The following is a 6,275-nucleotide window of genomic DNA, read 5'->3' on the forward strand; positions in this document are numbered from 1 at the left end:
TCATCATTTTCTTTACTGATGTTTTTGCCACTGGTAAACAGTAATTGGAAATCAATGCCACATTTGCAAATGATTGAAGTTACATTCATGGTTACTCTAGACTAAAGGCATTAAACAAGCAGAACTGAATTAAACGAGATACAAACCCAGCATGATATAAGTTTCACTTCTCCCATGAAATCAGAAATTAAATGAAAATTGTGTACTTAATGTACTGGCATGCGTATTTTTGAAATGTACTTTTTTAATGAGCATGCGAGACTGCTCATAAAATTAAATAAAACCAAAATATGAAAATGGCTTTTAATTAGTTTAGTTTAATGTAATGTTTTAATTGAAATTACAATGGTGAAATGTAATTATGACTTATAATATAATTGGTACTAAGAATTTGAGAGCTGTAGTTTGACCTGAAGTGAGTCTGCAGCGACACTGTATTGAGGGAGAGTTAAGATTATTCCAATGGCCCTGACTGGTAGGGGCCCTCAAAAAATAAGGTGTGGTTACAGTAATTGCACAGGGATGGGATGGCCGGGGTTGGTGGGGCCCATTGTGAGATCTTTCCACAGGGCCCAAAATCCCTGGTGGTGTCCCTTTGAGTCTGACTTAAGGCAGAGATCTGATGTGAAACTGAGATCATGATGGTGTGTATTTTCTATGTTAGATAAGTGACCAGTGTTGTACTTAATGGCACTTCTGTATGTGGAGTACTGAACATTAAACACAGTATTAACTGTTAAAATCATAATTTTCAACAAATTTGCATTTGCCATGTTATGCAATGGCCGACAGCCTTGCCTTTTCTGCAAATCATTAATGTGTTGCAACTGTGTCTTTGGACACAAATCCAAGTGCAAACTGGAAGGAGGGTGTGTCTGAATAGAACAGTCAGAGATTCAAGTGGATGAGTTGAGTAGGGGGAGGGGTTCCTAAGATATCTCCATAAAAAAACTATTGAAATCTTCTATTGTATGTTTTCTCTGAAATGTGACCCCTTATACCCACACCCATGCCGCCCCACAAAGAAACCCAAAATCATTATATAAGCTAACTTAGCAACACTGCCAGTGTCATGGATTTGCGCTAAGTGCAATGTCTATCTTCAAAACCTAATGTGCTTCAAAACCTGTTTTTCAAATGGTACTCTGCAGCAGAACAGCAAGACACCCATTTGGTTTTTCATGGCTCAGGAGACAGTCTAATTGGTTGAGAACTTTCCCATGCGAAATGCATCTCTCTGATAATTATGACAATAAAAATGTATTTTAAATAGCACTTTGCATATGGTGCATACGTATACAGTACTTTTCATATAGTGCAGATATACGTAGGCTATATTGGAATGACGAAAACACACATTTCAGTTATAATAGCTAATTAGAAAAGTACAGTCAAGCACAAACATCTCACAAAATGGCATACATTTACCAGGTTCAGTTACTGTGCAAAGTTAGCAACATGCTGACAAACCCATACATTGCTGTGGATACTATGGCCTTAAGAGTTCCTATTTGACCCACCCAGGGAGTGCCTCCTTGCCACTGTTGCCCTAGGCTTGCTTTTGTGGGGGGTTTAGGCCTGGATCCACTGTAAAGCATATTGTGTCAAATGTTTATAAAATGTGCTATACAAAATAAATTTGATTTCATTTAATCATTGAGCAGTATCAGAATTTCTCTTAACTAGCAAAATGCAGTTTTTCCACCCTGCAGAGCTATCATTTACTTTCAGGCTGGGCAGCTGCTTACACAGCAAGTTTTGATTCCCATATGTTGTAGCCCCAACATGAAATTAGTAAACAAGCAGATGAGCTGGTTTTCCTATCACTGTTGCTTGGTGAAAGAAAATGTATTAAAATGTCTATGCTAATGTCAGAAACAAGGTCTTGAACCATCCATCCATCCATTATCTATACCTGCTTATCCTGGGCAGGGTCTCGGGGGTGCTGGAGCCTACCCCAGCGTGCATTGCGTGAGAGGCAGGAATACACCCTGGACAGGCTGACAGGCTTTCACAAAAACCAAATTCTCCAGCCCAATTTGAAAAACTTTTATTAGGCCTATTACATGTTATTTAATTGGCCTAATACTGTCTCACACAGACTACTGTATGCTGTTGACTTCATAAAAGCATACTTTGGTGAGTCATTCCACGAAACCGGTACGATTTGAGTCCCTCTGACCTTCTTAAGTGTATTTTATCTATTTGGCCACCAAAATCTATTTAAAAGCTTTTTATATCAATTGAAATGTCCCCTTTAATAAAGTGTAAAAAACATTACATAAATTTTATCTTTATATCAGAAATTATCTTGTTTTTTCAGTTGACACCACCTATTTTGTCATGTCCCTCATGGCCTTCGATGAAAGTGTACTTAGGATATGACTAATAAAATTAGAAAAAAGCCCATACATTTTGCCATTCACATAAACATCTATCTGTGCTTTTTTTTTGCTGGTAATGTTTTTTTTTCTTCTAAATAAATTCATGATTATTCATTAAAATCACATTATTTAGTTCTGTACTTCAGTAACCCCTCAATCCCGTTACACAAATCATTCTCCCCCCATAAAAATAATGAACTGATCCTTATGTGACATCATCAACTGGAAGTGACATCATAGAAGTCTTCTGAACAACATGGTGCAGAAACAGGCAAGTTACCACCTTCTTTTATAACTATATTTCAGTCATTTATATTGTGATATAGTGGTCGTCAAGCTCCACAACTCAACCCTGTTACATGAAATAAAGATAGAAAACTGTTACTTGTGAAAATTATCTTTGTTATTTCAACAATATATGCAATTTCTTAATCTAATGCATGCCATGTGCTCCTGTTATTCACCACATGTAGAGCAGCGGCCATCTTGAGCAAAAAATCACAACCCCGTCACACTCAACCCTGTTACTTGTTTGATCATAACGGGGTTGTGTGTCAGGTTTCTGTTCCTGTTTTCTGTTTTTTCCATTCTGGGCCGCCAGATGGCGGTAGTTCTGTCCCTTTCGCTGGTCAATTGTTTTATTGGTTTCAATTATTCTATTATTGTTTTTCAGTTGTGACTAGTTATCCCTTCCCTCTGTGGTCTGATTGTGCATTGTGCCCTCCTGTGTCTCGTTAGTGTTCTGTCTATTTAAGTTCTTTGCTTCCCTGACTCGGGTGCTGGTTCCTTGCGTTTCAATATGTGTTGCTGCGTGTGTTTATGACTCTGTGTTTCCGTGTATATTCCGTCGCTGTGTTTCTGCCCATGCGTTCCTGCCTGTTTGTCCCGCCTGCCCTTTTGGCTTTCCTGGTTTCTGCCCCGCCAAAGTTTTGTTTTCCACGTATTCTTGGAATTTTAGATTTTCTTGTTTTCTGTTCATAAGTTTTTTCTATTTTTAAGACTGGCCCTGCATGGCCTTGCTTTGGGTTTTTGCTTTTCGTTACCTTTGATTAAAGTCTTTCTTTGGATTCGCCCCTTTGAAGTTTTTTGAGTTTTTCCCACACTCTGCATCTAGGTCCTGGTCCCACGTTCCCTGACATTGTGAGATTGTGACGGGGTTGTGTTTTTAACACTTTGGTTGTGAAGTTATCCAATTATTTAAATGAATTATATTTAATCAACATTCTTATACCACATGCATATCTTGAATGTAATAATGTCCATGTTAAAGCTATGTGTGTGTGCACGTGCGTGTGTGTGTCCGCATGCATGCGTGCATGTGTCCACGCATGTGTTCTGAAAGAAGGGAGAAATACCTGCAGAGTGAACGCCAGAGATGGAGAAAAAATGTAGAGACGGAAAAAAAAGGAATCAATGACTTAAGTGAAAGAGAACAGCGGCAGAAGCGTAAAAAGTGGAGAGCAGCTTACAAAAGAAGCAAGGAGAGGAGAAAAGCTGACATGATGGTGGCAAAGGGCCGTGATATCCCGGATGCACATGAGCTGTTCAAGGCCCTGACCGAGACAAACACAACAGTGAAACTGTTCTTTGTGAAGAGTGAGGATGTTGAGCATGCAATGGAGAAAATGCCAAAGCAGATACCAGCAGTGCCGGGAACAATGAGAATCCACCAGGTGATTACTCTGGCTCCAGGAGAACTGATACAACGTGATGTCAGCTGCATGTGCGCAACACGGAAGCAGTTTAACTGCAAGTGCTTCAACACACAGTGCTACAGTTTCAGCCAGAAGGTACCAACTGCCGTGCCACAGCCAGCCAGTGAAGGAAATCCACAGCCACAACCAGAAAAGGGGAAGTCCAGAGCTGCTTGGGCAGTTGTGCATGCTCAGATATGATGAAGAGCATCAAGAGCATCAAGAGCATCATCCTTAGCACAGATGAAACACATGTCCAAGTGAAATGTATGCATCGTGTTGGGCCAAACCGATTTTTCTGGCCGACTCAGGATGATATCCTCTGGTACCTGTTTGATGTCCTTGAAATCATTCCACCCCCACAGCCTGTGAAAAACTGCCATGTAGGGATCTTGAAAGAGGTGTGGGCCAGACTTTCAGGATGAATGCCATGAAGCAAGAGGCACACGCGCGCACGCGCACACACACACACGCACGCGCGCACACGCACACATCCCAAAAGCACACAATAAGTTATACGTTTTATTTTGATGACCTATTCAGTCAGTTTACAATGTTTAAAGGTATGCTTTGTTGTTTTACTTGCAGTTGGGTTAATAAAACTCAGTTAAATTGCGATTTATATCTATTATCCTTCGTTATGTTCCCTGCCTCTGATTGCCAGGGTAGTGCAGGTGGAGTTAGTTACCTAATTTCCTGATTGCCTCCACCTGCCTGTGGCCCAACATAAGCCCTGCTGTAGGAGGGTGAGAAGATCTTTGGGGCTACAGTAGATTACACTGAGACTCCTGGCTGGCAGCATTCCCTTTTGTTTGGTCCCTCTTCCCCTTTAGTGTTTTTGTCTAAGTTCCATATTTTTCTTTTGGGGAGGGAGGTCTGGTTGTCTAGTTCTCATGGCTTTATTGTTGTAGTTTAGTTTTTTCTCTGTTTTGTTAGTTTAGGGAGAAGTCCTGGGTCCGACGGCCCACTGCGTGGTTGGTTCAGCTTTTTCCATCCATTTGTTCTTTGTGGCCAGACCTCCCTGTTCTTATTGTTTTCTCATTTGTGAGTATTTTCATGTTTTGTTAAATAAAATTAACACAAAAATAAATTTAACTCGGTGTGGCGTTCTTTTAATATGTTTCTGCCTCATGGTAGGGCCAACTGTGTTTGAGGCCGTAACATCCTACTTAAATGGTTACATAATGAAATACAATGTTTATAGAAAATCTTAGTGAATTTGAGAGCAAAAAAGAACTATGTTAAGCTGTATTTGTCTCTTCAACCCCGTTACCCTATTCTCAACCCTGTCACCCACATTTTTATTAATTATTTTTTTAAGTTTATGTAAAAGTAATGTAATGTTTGAACTCTGTCTGAAATGTTTAGAGCAATCAAGAATATTGATTTTAGTTCAAATTCTGAAGTTAAACCACACCTTTGATCAAAAATGATGAGGTCGTTGTCACAAAGTGCCCATTTCAGGCTTAGTATAGCAAAAGTGAAATTTTATGTAATTTTTATATTCGTAATTATTTAATTCGTGTGAGGGATATCTGATTAATAGGAAAATGTTGATTTCATTACAAATACATTGTATAATCATATTCAGACAGCTTCCATAGTTTCCATAACGGGGTTGAAGACTAATAGTGCCCATACGTTTTTCTGGAAGTTAAATGTTTCCTTAATGTTGTGGGGTGTTCAGAAAAGTAGGTTAATACATTTTGGTAAAAAAAATCTAAAAATGTCAAAGTCCAAATCGTACTGACTTCGTGGAATGACTTAAGTAGGCCTAATGACTCAATCATGGCCATTCATATTTTATCAAAATATTAGATTAAAATGGCATGGATAAGAAAATATTTGACAAATAGTATGTCCTTTTCCAGTATTGTTAAGGCTTCTTCAAGCTGTTTTAGTTGTATGAGGACCTGTATTAACTTAACCATGGTTTAAAAGTTAGTCTAACAGGCGAATCCACAGCTCCATTGCGATTGGGAGGAGATAGGCTATTAGAGTTTGGCAAAATTTGTAGCCTATTTTTCAAACCACGATATAGCTAAATGGACTAAGAGATCAGTGTAAAATGGGAAACTGTCTGGATCGGAAGTAGGCTACTCAGCTGTATTCCCATTCAGAAAAATTCAGAAATAGGTTATCCTCTGGACCTTCCACGCCGAACATTTTGTGCAGTCGCTTAGTGAGTATGCTTAGA

The sequence above is a fragment of the Anguilla rostrata genome, chromosome 3 (genome assembly GCF_018555375.3).
Source record: "Anguilla rostrata isolate EN2019 chromosome 3, ASM1855537v3, whole genome shotgun sequence".
NCBI classification, from domain to species: domain Eukaryota; kingdom Metazoa; phylum Chordata; class Actinopteri; order Anguilliformes; family Anguillidae; genus Anguilla; species Anguilla rostrata.